The sequence below is a fragment of the Carcharhinus amblyrhynchos genome, chromosome 26 (genome assembly GCF_965287045.1).
Source record: "Carcharhinus amblyrhynchos chromosome 26, sCarAmb.v2.hapA, whole genome shotgun sequence".
Lineage (NCBI taxonomy): Eukaryota > Metazoa > Chordata > Chondrichthyes > Carcharhiniformes > Carcharhinidae > Carcharhinus > Carcharhinus amblyrhynchos.
Window position 1 is genome coordinate 10514005 of NC_137349.1, and position 14258 is coordinate 10528262.

Consider the following 14258-nt stretch of genomic DNA (forward strand, 5'->3'; position numbering starts at 1 on the left):
ACTTTACAATGCCCATCCTGATGTTCAAATACCCTTTTGCGTCAGTCTGCATTTGTGTGAGTTACACTGCCCCTTTCGCCACCTCTGGCACCCCATGTGATTATTCACTGGAATCCCCTCCCTTCTGTTCTGGACAATCGTGACCCCTTAACCAAGATCAGGGAGCTTGCTGTGTGCAAATTGGCTGCGGGTTTCTTTCATTACGACAGTACCTACCTTTCAAAAATACTTAATTGGATCTAAAGTGCTTTGAGACAACAAGCGCTGTGGGTGGCACAGTGGTTAACACTGCTGCCTCACAGCACCAGGGACCAGGATCCAATTCCGACCTCGGAGGGTGTGTGGAGTTTGCATATTCTCCCCGTGTTTATGTGGGTTTCCTATGGGTGCTCCGGTTTCCTCCCACACTCAAAAGATGTGCAGGTTAGATGGAATGGCCAGGCTAAATTGCCCCTTCATGTCAGGGGGGACTAGCTAGGATAAATATATGAGGTTATGGAGGTGGGGCCTGGGTGAGATTGTTGTCAGTGCAGATATGATGGGCCAAATGGCTTCCTCCTGTACAGTAAGAAGTCTCACAACACCAGGTTAAAGTCCAACAGGTTTATTTGGTAGCAAAAGCCACTAACTTTCGGAGCAGTGCTCTGAAAGCTAGTGGCTTTTGCTACCAAACAAACCACAGTACTTTAAATGGACTTTAACCTGGTCTTGTGAGACTTCTTATTATGTTTACACCAGTCCAAAACCGGCATCTCCACATCATTCCTCCTGTACTGTAGAGATTCTATGATTGTATTCTATGATGCTATCCTGAGGTCTGCCTTGAGAAAGTGGCTTCGTGATAATGTAACTGGATTAGTATTCCAGAAGCCCAATCTAATGTTTTGGGAACATGGGATCAAAGCCCACGGCGACAGCAGGCAGGCGGAATCTGAATTCAATTAATAAATCTGGAATGCGAAACTAGTCTCAGTAATGAAGACCGTAAAACCATTGTCAATTGTTGTGAAAACCCATCTCATTCACTAATGTCCCTTTAGGAAAGGAAATCTGCTGTCCTTACCCGGTCTGGCCTACGTGACTCCAGAGCCACAGCACTCAACTGCCTTGACAAATGGTTGAGCAGAACACTCAACTCAAGGGCAATTGGGGATGGGCAACAAATGCTGACCTTACCAACAAGACCCACATCCCCTAAAGGAATAAAAAAAAAATTATTTTCTCATGTAGAGGGCAGGGATATCAGGAGAAAGGAGGTTCACGGGACACATTGAAGGGGTTAAGTCCTATCAAGGTTCCAGAAGTATTGCTCAGGCTTTGACAACTTCCCATCCCTGAGAAATGAAGGGTTTGTTGTCTTTTGTTTATCCGTATTGAAATGGAAACTTGTAGCGGGGCCAATTATGGATTCTGCCTTTGTCTGAGATATCACAGCGCACAATATAACTCCAGTCCTGCCAGAGCATCTGTGGAAGAGAAATCTGATCACGTCCGGGAAGAGATGCTTTGCATCCTCGGGAGGTCTTGAGTACTTCTGACTGAGAGCATTTCCGAGCACTCCCCCCAATCCCCCCTGTCCGCCTCATGCTCCCCGCCAAACCCCAGAAGAAGACACGGGTAGATCAATTTTTAAAACGTGGAAGTCAGAGCGAACTGAATAATTTATTGCTTTTGAAATCGTTGCGTAAGCTGGCAATTTTTTCAAAGTTGTTGAAAATCCTTCTACAGCGTTAGGATTCTGGAAAAACGGGACGAGGCTGTTGGGTGAGTTTACCTCCTGGAGGAAGATTTTTGTTCCCCCAGTTGAAACGCAGCCGTTGCAGTTTCTGAGCTTGAACTGTGGGGTTGGCAGGCTGTATGGCCAGGGGACAAGGGCAGCTAAAACTGAGCCCAAACCTATTCCTGAAGGTCACCAAGTGAATCCGGCAATCCGGCACCCAAATGCAATGTAGCAGCCTGCTTCTTTGACAGAAAAAAGTGGTTTTGAGAACCTGTCAGATAAATATTGTCTAAATCAGCAGACAACGTTTTTCTTCCCTGCCTCACTTTTTAAAAAGCATTTCCACCCAGGGTGGGCTGAAGCGAGTTAACTCCTACAATTTCCCCTGAGCTTATTCTGGCCAAATCAGCAAAAGAAAGGGCAGTGGAAACAGATTCAATAACTTCCAAACGGGGGATTAGATAAACTCTTCAAACAGAATAATTTGCAGGGCTGCGGGGAAAGAGCTCAGGGAGTGGGATTGATTTGACTCTACCAAAGAGCCGGGCCAGTTTCGATGGGCTGAAAGGTCTTCAGCTGCATGCTAACATTCTTTGAATTCTGGGAGATGTTGAAGATTGAATCTGGGACTTCGCTGGTTTGTGTGACTCACTTTTGTGCTGAGCAGTATCCATAACAACTGAACATTCAGGATGCTCCGGAGGCTGTCTCCTGTCCTGAAGGTATGGATGAGACATTAAATAGAAGCTGCTTCTACCCTCTCAGATAGATATCAAAGATTCACAGCCACCATTTCGAAGTAGAGCAGGGGAATTTTACCCCGGTGTCACAAGCAATATTTAGAACCATCGAATCCCTCCAGTGCAGTAAGTGGCCATTCAGCCCATCGAGTCTACACTGACTCTCCAAAAGACCATCCCACCCAGGCCCGCCTCTCTGCCCATCCCCGTAACCCCACACATTTATCATGGCCAATCCACCCAACCTGCACATCTTTGGACACTAAGAGATAATTTAGCATGGCCAGTCCACCCATCCTGCACATTTTTGGAGTGCAGGAGGAAACCAGAGCACCTGAAAGAAACCTGCGCAGTTTCGGGGCGAATGTGCAAACTCCACACTGACAGTTACCCAAAGCCGGAGTCGAACCCAGGTCCCTGGTGCTGTGAGATAGCGCATCGCTAATCACTGTGCCACTGTATCTAAACCATCATTCCTAGGGAAAATTCAAGGTTGGCTGGCTGTTATCATATTGCTGTTTTAGAAACTTGCCCTGGGCAATTGATTGCCATGTATCCTATGTTACAAAAAATGACCATACTCCGAAGACCATACTCCAGTGGCTGTAAAGTACTTCAGAACGCTCTAAGGTTGTGAAAGGTGATAGGTAAATCAAGGGGGCAGTTGTCTGCAGAGGTTCTCCCAAGGTAACTTTGGTAGAAATGCTACAGAAACTGGCTCCCCTCTACAACCAAAATAAATGGATGAAACCCCGAAATCCACTGACATAGGACCAAGTAGAACTCTGTAGGCCCATGTTGGCCCAGGGGCTATAGTTTGGGAATCCCCAAATGTAGAGGAGGGCGGGGAGGGCTGATTTTTCTTTGTCATGTATCCCACAGAGGTGAGGTCACACAACCTGTGGTGAATGTAGTGTGCTCGGGAAGAACAGATGACTTTGGCCGGAATTTTACCGACATGCCAGTCCCGATTCCGGGGGCGGGCTCGGCTAGGAAAACGGCATTCTCCGTTGGCCTCAGGCAGGATCATGCAAAACTTGGGCTGATGAGCCGGTAAAATTCCACCCTACGTGTCAATGGTTTCCAAAACTCTCCTCCAGTGGGTGGGAGGGGCGGTTCCTAGGCTCTGGATCTGTTGCAGATTAATTGCGTGGGAGTTTACCACTGGCCTTGTGTGTTGAATCATAAGGCGTAGGAGCAGAAGTAGGCCATTTGGGCCCATTGAGTCTACTGCGCCGTTCAATGAATCATGACTTTGGGACAAAACTGGGGACTCAAGCCTGCACTCATCACAGCTCAGCAAGTTTCCCACAGGCAGACAGCCTCCTGATTGGTCTCCTCCAGGCTCAGTGTCCAATTAAAGGCCACCAACACCAATTGACCCACTCACCTCCAGACTGCCGCAAGTTGTGGCCCCCACACCTGGTGAGAGGGCAAAGTGCCAGTAGCCCAGGAAAATTGCCCATCAAAGGGGCTTTAAATTTTGAAATAAGTTGCTCCCCTGTGCCCATTCATAACCTTACTTGGCAGCAGAACTCAAGAAATTAATCAGCTATACTTGTAAAAATCTCCATTGCTTTATACTGTGTGACTACCAGGATGGTAGGGACATAGGAATTAGGAGCAGAAGTCAGCAATTCACCCCTTCGAGCCTGCTCTGCCACTCAATCAGATCTCTTCCTGGTCTCAAATCCACCTCCCCACCTGTTCCCCAAATCCCTTTAATCTGATTTTTTTTATCAGAGATATTTCTATCTCCTTCTTGAAACCATTCAATGATTCAGACCTCACCGCGCTATGGGACAGTGAGTTCAACAAATTCCCCACCTTCTGCGAGAACTAGTTCCTCCTCACCACAGTTTTCTCAACCAATACCTGTGACCTCTTGTTTCAGATTGCGCCACAAGGGAAACATTTGGTCTACACTTACTTTATCAATCCCTTTTAGTATTTTCTATGCCTTGATCAGATCCCCTCTCGCCTTTCTCAACTCCAGTGAGTATAAACCCAAACTGTTCAATCTTTCCTCATACGTCAACCTTTTCATTCCTGGAATCAATCTGGTGAACCTCCTCCGAGCATCTCCAATGCCACCACATCCTTCCTCAAATAAGGAGACCAAATACTACAGATGTGGTCTCACCAACACCCTACACAAATGCAACAACGCTTCTCTACTTTTATACTCCAGTCTTTTTGCAATCAATAGAAGGCAAACCTGTTACTGTTCTCTAATTCCTTTGCAGTTACTTGACTGGCAGTCTTGATGCTGTGCTCTGTCCAAGGTGGCTATCACCGAGGGGCGTTAATCTTATCATTGCTTGTCTTGCCTATGTACAGGATGAGAATAGAATAGGTGATACTGAGAGTTGATCACTACTGTACTGGTTAACTAAATAAAAAATTGACGTTGGCTAAAGCTTATTGTACATTCACTATTAAAATGCTAATGAGGACTTAAACTAAAGTTCAAATTATTTTTAGGACTAAATATTGACTCACTTCTACCTGGTCCCTGCAAGAGCTTACACGATTCCTGAGATCCCCTGCAAATACTGACAAATTCCCAGTGATTTCATAAAGTATGGCATGCAACCAGGGCCCCCTCTAAGTATTGACACACTGCCCAGGGACAGCCTATAGGGGCGACACAGTGGTTAGCACTGCTGCCTCACAGTGCCAAAGCCCCGGGTTTGATTCCCGGCTTGGGTCACTGTCTGTGTGGAGTCTGCACATTTTCCCCATGTCTGCGTGGGTTTCCTCTGGGTGCTCCAGTTTCCTCCCACAGTCCAAAAGATGTGCTGGTTAGGGTGCATTGGCCATGCTAAATTCTACCTCAGTGTACCTGAACAGACACCAGAGTATGGCAACTAGGGGATTTTCACAGTAACTTCATTGCAATGCTAATGTAAGCCTACTTGTGACACTAATAAACAAAATACGGCTCCCTCCCTGGGCATCCTGCAAATATTGATGTACTCGCTAGGCCCCCCCCCCCCGTAAATACTAAGGCATCATCCGGGGACCCCTTGCGAATACTGGCACCCTCCCCGGAAATCCCCTACAAATACCAGCTACCTCCCAGCATCCATGTTGAGAGATCCCATCTGTGTATTACCTTGAAGAAGGTGCACATAGGGATCCCCCAAATTCTGCAGCGGATTTGCCATTCCACTGGACAAGACAACATCCATTGGGTCCAGGACTGGAATCACACTGCATGAATAGAAGGGTTGGGAGAGAGTCAGCACAACGAACACCTTACCAAATGGACAGCCTCAACATGACTTACGTTGTCGATTAATGACCTCCGGACTTGGTGATGCCCAGACCCCATACAAATAAATCACATTACTGTCAACGAATGAAGATAAAGAATATAATATTCAATTATAGTTCTCAGATTGCTGGGCATTTCAAAATAAAAATCCCAGACACAAAAACGTTCGGTTTCTTATAGGGGACAGACCGGCAAAAAACAGGACCATTGGGTATAAGCTGAACAAAGAGCCCGGCTCCAATCTGGGCGATCTCCTCTGCACTCTTTCCAAGGCCTTGACTTAAGGAGCAGGAGGAGGCCACACAGATAGTCAAACCCACTCCCCTACTGTCAATGATCACAGCTGATCTTGTGCTTCAGTCCCACTTTCCCCCCTGCTCCCCACATCCCTTAATCCTCAAGAGATGGGAAATCTGCCTGTGCCAACCTCAAATATATTCAATGATAGAGCATCCCCAGCCCTTTGGCATAGGGAATTCCAAAGATTAGCAACCTTTAGAACAAAGTCATTTGTCTTTCTCTCAGTCCTGAATGATGGGCCCCTTATCCTGAAACTGTATCATTTCCCACTGCCCACCCCCACCGACCCAGTGGAAAATTGTAACACTAATAAATAGGGTGACATGGCAGCACAGTGGTTAGCACTGCTGCCTCATAGCACCAGGGACCCAGGTTCAATTCCTGGCTTGGGTCACTGTCTGTGTGGAATTTGCATGTTCTCCCCATGTCTGCGTGGATTTCCTCCAGATGCTCCGGTTTCCTCCCACAGTCCGAAAGACATGCAGGTTAGGTGCATTGACCCGAGCGGACACTAGACTGTGGCGACCCAGGGGAATTTCACAGTCACTTCATTGCAGTGTTAATATAAGCCTTACTTGTGACTAATATCTAAACTTTAGTTTTAACAGTCCCTCAGTGTCAAGTCATTTTGTAATCATGAATGTTTCAATTAGATCAGCTCTCAATCTTCAAAATCTCTTCCTAAAGTGTGATGCACAGAATGTCACACAATGATCCAGCTGATCAGCATTTCATGGTGCCTCGATATAAGGGCCTTCAGAAGTTAAGTTCAATCTGAAACCTAATGGAGTTAAACACTCTGGAGGTATTGATGTGCATTTGACCATTGCTAAGGTGTAAAGGGCACATGTAAAACATGGTGTTTTGCATACTTCTGTTCCAGGATTGGAACTGAATCTGTTTATGTTGAAGGTCATGGTTTTTACTCAGCTGTCTGTGGGGTCACATGCAGTCAAGTATTTGTTGCTGTTGAGTCTTGGACACAAAGACTTGCAGCAGACTAAATGTGCCTGTTGTTGATAACTGCAATGGTCCTACATGGAGGAAACCATCATCGCTATTCAAATCCCTGCCCTTCTTCACAAAAGCACTTGATTCTGGGAAGCAGTGGAGTTTGACTTGTGGGACTCTTTGCGAAGGTTGGGACCCCCTTTGCTCTACTCAAAGGAAAAGACTTGAATTTGTGTAACTCCTTTCCTTAACTCAGGACGCCTTAAGCTTTTTACATCCAATGAAGTACTTTGAAGTCTAGTAACCGTGTTAATGTGGGAAACACAGCAGCCCAATTGGTGCACAGCAAGATCCCACAAACAGCCATTTTATTGTAACAGGATAATCTGATTTTTTTTGTTGGGTTGGTTTGGTAGATAAATATTATTCACCGGGAGGGTGCCTTAGCAAAATAGCACCATGGGATCTTAAAGTATCACCTGAGATTGTGGAGGGGCACTTGGTTTAAAGCTTTAAACTTTTTAAAAGTTTCTTTATTATTGTCTCAAGTAGACTTACATTAACACTGCAGTGAAGTTACTGTGAAAATCCCCTAGTCGCCACACTCCGGCACCTGTTCAGGTACACTGAGGCATAATTTAGCATGGCCAATTCACCTAACCAGCACGTCTTTCAGACTGAGAGGAAACCGGAGCCCCCAGAGGAAACCCATACAGTCACGGGGAGAATGTGCAGTCTCCGCATAGACAGTGACCCAAGCTGGGAATTGAACTCGGGTCCCTGGAGCTGTGAGGCAGCAGTATTAATCACTGTGCCACTGTGCACAGTGGTTAGCACAGTACACGGTGACGCAGTGTTTAAATTCCCATCCAAAAAAATGTCTCCTCCAACATTGCAGCACTCCGCTCATTCCACACTAAATTGTCAGCCTAGATTTTGTGCTCAATTCTCTGAGAGGAAATGACAACGTGTTACAGGAGACCATTCAAGTAGGAGGAGAAAGTGGGAAAATGTTTGTAGCAGGAGACAGTATTGGTAAGGGGATAGACATGGGTTCTTGAAACGAAGAATGAGAGTCCAGACAACTGCCCAGTGCCTGGGTTCGGACATCTGCTCTGTGCTGGGGAGGGACTTGCAGTAGGAGGGGAAGATCCAGTGGTTATTGTCCATGGAAGTACCAACAGTGTCGGTAGGACTGGGGAGGAGGATCTGCTTAGGGGGTATGAGCATCCAAGGGGTAAATTAAAAGACATAAGAACATAAGAACATAAGAAATAGGAGCAGGAGTAGGCCATCTAGCCCTTCGAGCCTGCCCCGCCATTCAATAAGATCATGGCTGATCTGTTGTGGCTCAGTTCCACTTTCCCGCCCTCTCCCCATAACCCTTAATCCCCTCTCTTATCAAGAACCCATCAACCCGCTTCTTAAAAATATTTAGCGAGGCAGCCTCCACCACTTCAACGGGCAGAGAATTCCAGAGATTCACCACCCTTTGAGTGAAGAAGTTCCTCCTCAACTCCGTTCTAAACCGCCTCCCCTTTATCTTGAGGCTGTGCCCCCTAGTCCTACTGTCTTTTTTGAGCGGGAAGAGTCTCTCCACCTCTATCCTATCCATCCCATTCATCATCTTATACGTCTCAATGAGATCTCCCCTCATTCTTCTAAACTCTAACGAGTACAAGCCTAGTTTATTCAGCCTCTCCTCATAGCTCAATCCCCTCAACTCCGGTATCAGCCTAGTAAACCTCCTCTGCACTCCCTCCAGGGCCAAAATATCCTTGCGCAGGTGCGGCGCCCAAAACTGCACACAGTACTCCAGCTGCGGCCTCACCAATGCCCTATACAGCTGCAGCAAGACCTCCCTACTTTTATATTCAATCCCCCTCGCTATGAAGGCCAGCATCCCATTTGCCTTCCTGACCACCTGCTGCACCTGCAAGCTGGGTTTTTGCGACTCATGCACAAGGACCCCGAGGTCCCTCTGCACCGTCGCCTGCTGCAGTTTTTCGCCACGTAAGTAATAGTCCTTCCTACCATTCTTCCTACCAAAGTGGACCACCTCACACTTGCCAACATTAAATTCCATTTGCCATTTCCTGGCCCATTCGCCCAGCCTATCTAGATCCTTCTGCAGACTCTCCACACCCTCCGCACAATTTGCCTTTCCCCCAATCTTGGTGTCATCAGCAAATTTCGACACCCTGCACTCGGTTCCCTCCTCCAGATCATCTATGTAAATGGTAAATAGCTGAGGCCCCAGCACCGACCCCTGGGGCACCCCACTAGTCACCAACCGCCAATCCGAATAGCACCCATTGACCCCCACTCTCTGCCTCCTATTTGACAACCAATCCTCTATCCACGCTAACACCCTACCCCCAACTCCATGTCCCCTGACCTTCTGCAATAACCTCTTGTGAGGTACCTTGTCAAACGCCTTCTGAAAATCCAGAAAGACCACATCCACCGGCTCTCCTCTATCCACTGCCCTAGACACATCCTCATAGAACTCCAGTAAATTTGTCAGACACGACTTCCCTTTAATGAAACCGTGTTGCGTCCGCCCTATCAAGCAATTCCCTTCAAGATGCCTCGCAATTTCCTGCTTAATGACGGATTCTAACATTTTACCTACCACAGACGTTAAACTAACCGGCCTATAATTCCCCGCCTTTTGCCTGGCACCCTTCTTAAACAACGGCGTAACATTAGCCGTTTTCCAATCTTCCGGCACTTCCCCGGAATCCAGCGACGTCTGGAAAATAACCACCAAGGCATCCACTATCACCTCCGCCATTTCTTTCAGAACCCTCGGATGCATTCCATCCGGTCCTGGGGACTTGTCCACAATCAGCCCCTCCAGTCTGTCGAGCACCACCTCTCTAGTAACAGTAATGTCATTAAGACCCTCCATTCCTACCACCTTTCCATCGCTAACACCCGGCAAATTATTCACGTCCTCCTCCGTGAAGACAGAAACAAAAAAGTTATTCAAGACCTTAGCCATATCCCCATCCCCTACCACTAGCTCCCCTTTCTCATCCTCTAAAGGACCAACGTTCACGACTTTGATTTGATTTTTGATTTGATTTGATTTATTATTGTCACATGTATGAATATACAATGAAAAGTTTTGTTTCTTGCATGCTGTACAAACAAAGCATACCATTCATAGAGAAAGAAACGACAGAGTGCATAATGTAGTGTTACAGTCATTGCTAGAGTGTAGAGAAAGATCAACTTAATGCAAGGTAGGGCCATTCAAAAGTCTGACAGCAGCAGGGAAAAAGCTGTTCTTGAGTTGATTGGTACCTGACCTCAGACTTTTGTATCTTTTTCTCAATGGAAAAAGGTGGAAGGGAGAATGTCTGGGGTGCGTGGAGTCCTTAATTATGCTGGCTGCTTTGCTGAGGCAGCAGGAAGGGTAGACAGAGTCAATGGATGGGAGGCTGGTTTGCATCATAGATTGGGCTACATTCACAATCTTTTGTAGCTCCTTGCAGTCTTGGGCAGAACAGGAGCAACACCAAGCTATGATACAACCAGAAAGAATGCTTTCCATGGTGCATCTGTAAAAGTTGGTGAGAGTCGTAGCTGACATGCCAAATTTCCTTAGTCTTCTGAAATAAGATTAGAGAGCGAAATGTGTGTCTTTAAGATTATGTGTGAGAAATGGGTTTTGATTCATGAGGTACTGAGTAAAATGAATGCTGTATCATTGGGATGGTCTTCACCTGAATCATATTGGACTAGTGTTCAGGTGAGTTTTATAACTAGGACAGTAGAGCGCAGGCTTAAGTAGCGAAGTAAAGGTATCAGGTGTGGGAAGATGTGCTCAATTAACGAGAGCAAGAAAATGAGGTGGCAATAGAAGATTGCAGGAGGGACAGTATGGACAAACTTAAGAGTGCAGCAGCAGATGAGGCCAGAGATTGCGAAAATGGCTGAAAGACAGAGTTGAAGGTTCTGTATCTGAATACATATAGCATTTGTAACTAAATAAATGAATTGAATGCTCAGATTGAAATAGATATGTCTGATCTGATAGCTATTACGGAGATATGGCTATAAGATGACAAAGGCTGGGACCTGAGTGTTCAGGATATATGTTATTTTGGAAGGACAGGTGCTAGGAAAAGGTGGAGGGGTAGCTCTGTTATCTAAGGATGACAGTATAATCGAGAGGGATGACCTTGCTTCTAAAAGTCAAGATGTAGAAACAGCTGGATAGAGGTGAGAAATAGTAAAGGTCGGAGGTCACTAAAGGGAGTAACTTATAGGCTGTCTAATAGTAACCACACTGTAGGACAGAGTACACAGAATGGAATGATTGAGGATTGTGACAGAGGTAGTCTGGTAATCTCTAGTAAAAGGGACCTTGGTGTGTTTGTCCATAGACCTCTGAAGGCAAAAAGGCTGGTAAATAGCATGGTGCAAAAGGCAGTTGGCACTGTAGCCATTATTAATGGGGATATAGATTACAAAAGCAGAGAAGTCATGGTGGAGTTGTATAGAACTTCGGTGAGGCCACAGCTGGAGTACTGTGAGCAATTCTGTTCACCACATTATAGGAAGGATGTGATTGTGCTGGAGGGGGTGCAGAGGATGTTCACCAGGCTGCTGCCTGGGATGGAATGTTTAAATTATGAAGTGAGGCTTAGGTTGTTTTTGTTGGAGCAGAGAAGGGGCAACCTGATTGAGGTGCTCAAAATTATGAGGGGCATGGACGGAGTGGATAGAGAACAGCTGTTTCCCTAAGTTGAAGGGTCAGTTACGAAGGGACATAAGTTAAAGTGAGGGATGAGGGGTTTAGATGGGTTTTGAGGAAAAACCTTTCAACCCAGAGGGTGGTGATTGTCTGGAATGCGCTGCCTGGAAGGGTGGTGGAGGCAGGATGCCTCACATCCTTTAAAAAATACCTGGATGAGTATTTGGCACACCATAACTTCAAGGCTATGGGCCAAGTGCTGGCAAGTGGGATTAGGTGGGCAGGCCAAGGCCTTACATGCATCAGTGCAGACTCAGTGGGCCGAAGGGCCTCTTCTGCACTGTACTATTCTATGATTCAATGATTCTGTGATTCTGTAATCATGGTGATTTTAATCTACATATGGTTTGGATGAAACAGATTGACAAATGTAGTCTGGAAGATGAGTTCCTAAGTGTGTTTTTGAGACAATTTCTTAGACTAGCATGCTTTAGAGGCAACCAGAGCGCAGGTTTTAATAGATCTGGCAATGTGCAATGAGACAAGATTAATTAATGACCTCATATAAAGATACCCTTAGGTAGCTGTGATTATAATATGATTGAATTTTACATTCAATTTGAGGGAAAGAAGAGTGGGTCTAAGACTAATATTATAAACTTAATTAAGGGCAATTATGAGGGCATGAAAGTAGTGCTAGCGGAATTGAACTGGTAATTTAGGTTAAGGGATAGGTCAATAGCGATTTAGTGGCAGATGTTTGAGAGAATATTTCAGAATGCACAGAATAGATATATTCCAACGAGAAAGGAAAATTCCAAAGAGAGGACCCACTATCTGTGGTTAACTAAAAAAGTTAAAGATAGTGTCAAATTTAAAGAAAAAACCGTGTAATTGTGCAAAAACGGGTGGCAGGTCAGACGATTGAACAGAATGTAAAAACAGCAAAGGATGACAAAAAGACTAATAAGGAGGGGAAAATAGTATATGAGGGAAAGCTAAATCTAGCTAGAAATATAAAGATAGTAAGAGTTTCAATAGTGAGTTAACAAAGTGAGTGTTGGTTCTATAGAAAGTAAATCTGGGGATTTATTAATGGAAGTTAAGGAAATTCTACGTAGATTGAACAAGTATTTTGTATAGGTTTTCGCTATAGAGGATTCAAGTAAGATCAAAGAAATAGCTGTAAATCAGGAAGGGAAGGAGGACTTCAAGAGATTGCAATCACAAGGGAAGTGATAATTACCAGATGGCACTGATGGACTTCAACCTAGAGTCTGAAAAGATGTGGCTAGTGAGATATTTGATGCATTGATTTTAACTTTCTAACATTCACTAGATTTATGGAATGTTCCAATCGATTGAAACATAACAACGTAACTCCTTTATTCAAAAAGAGAGGGAGACAGAAAGCTGGAAATTAAAGACCAGTTAAGTTAACATTTGTCATTGGAAAATGCAAGAAGCTATTATTTAAGATTAACAACGTACTTGAATAAATTTGAGGTAATCGGGCAGAGTCAATGGTTTTGTGAGAGGGAAATCATGTGTAACTAATTTATTGGAGTTCTTTAAGTTTGAGTTGATTTATTAGTGACACAAGTAATTACATGAACACTGCAATGAAGTTACTGCGAAAATCCCCTAATTGCCACACTCTGGCGCCTGTTCAGGTACACTGAGGGAGAATTTAGCATGGCTAATGCATGTAACCAGCACCTCTTTCAGACTGTGGAAGGAAACTGGAGTACTCAGAGGAAACACACACTGACACGGGAGGAAGAACATGCAAACTCCGCACAGACAGTGACCCAAGCTGCGAATCGAACCTAGGTCCCTGGCACTGTGAGGCAGCAATGCTAGCCACTGTACCACACCTTCTTTGCAGAAGTAATGGGAGCTGTGGATAAAGGGGAACTGGTAGATGTACTGCATTTAAGTTTTCAGAAGGCATTTGGTAAGGTGTCATATCAAAGATTATTGTGGAAAATGGAAGCTCATCATGTATGCAAGATTGTTAGCGTGGGTAGAAGATTGGCTAGCTAACATGAAGCAGAGTCAATTTAAATGGGTCATTTTGTGGTCAGCAGGATGAGACAAGTGATGTGCCACAGGAATCAGTGCTGGGGCACAAATTCTTTACCATTTATATAAAGGACTTGGTTGAAGGGACGGATGGTATGGTTGCTGATGATAAATGATAGCTAGGAAAGTAATTTGTGAAGAGCACTAAGGAGGCTACAAGAGGATAAAGATAGGTTAGGTGAGTGGGCAAAGATCTGGCAAATGGAGGATATTATGGGAAAATATGAGGTTGTTTGTCCATTTTGGCAGGGTGGATAAAAAGAAGCATATTTTCTACACAGTGTGAGATCTCAGAGGTTTGAAGTGCTGAGCAATCTGAGTGTTTTAATGCAGGAATCGCAAAAGGTTAGAATACAGGCACTGCAAGTAATCAGCAAAGTTAATAGAATATTATTGCTTATTGCGAGGCAAATAGAATACAAGGGTTGGAGATGTTATCCTTCAGTTATGCAGGGCATCGGTGAGGCCACATCT

General features: G+C 45.1%; 1 protein-coding gene across 2 annotated transcripts in view; it reads left to right on the plus strand.

Annotated features, from left to right (window-relative positions):
* The window catches only part of mef2b (myocyte enhancer factor 2b), a 151617-nt gene that overhangs the window by 21456 nt on the left and 115903 nt on the right, over positions 1 to 14258 (plus strand). The window contains exon 1 of one of the 2 annotated variants that reach the window (XM_080212838.1): positions 1736 to 1764. The exons of the other annotated variant lie outside the window; for it this stretch is intronic. The gene's annotated coding sequence lies outside the window, so the exon portion shown is untranslated. Of the gene's footprint in view, positions 1 to 1735; positions 1765 to 14258 lie in introns of those variants that run through there. 2 annotated transcript variants of the gene reach the window in all.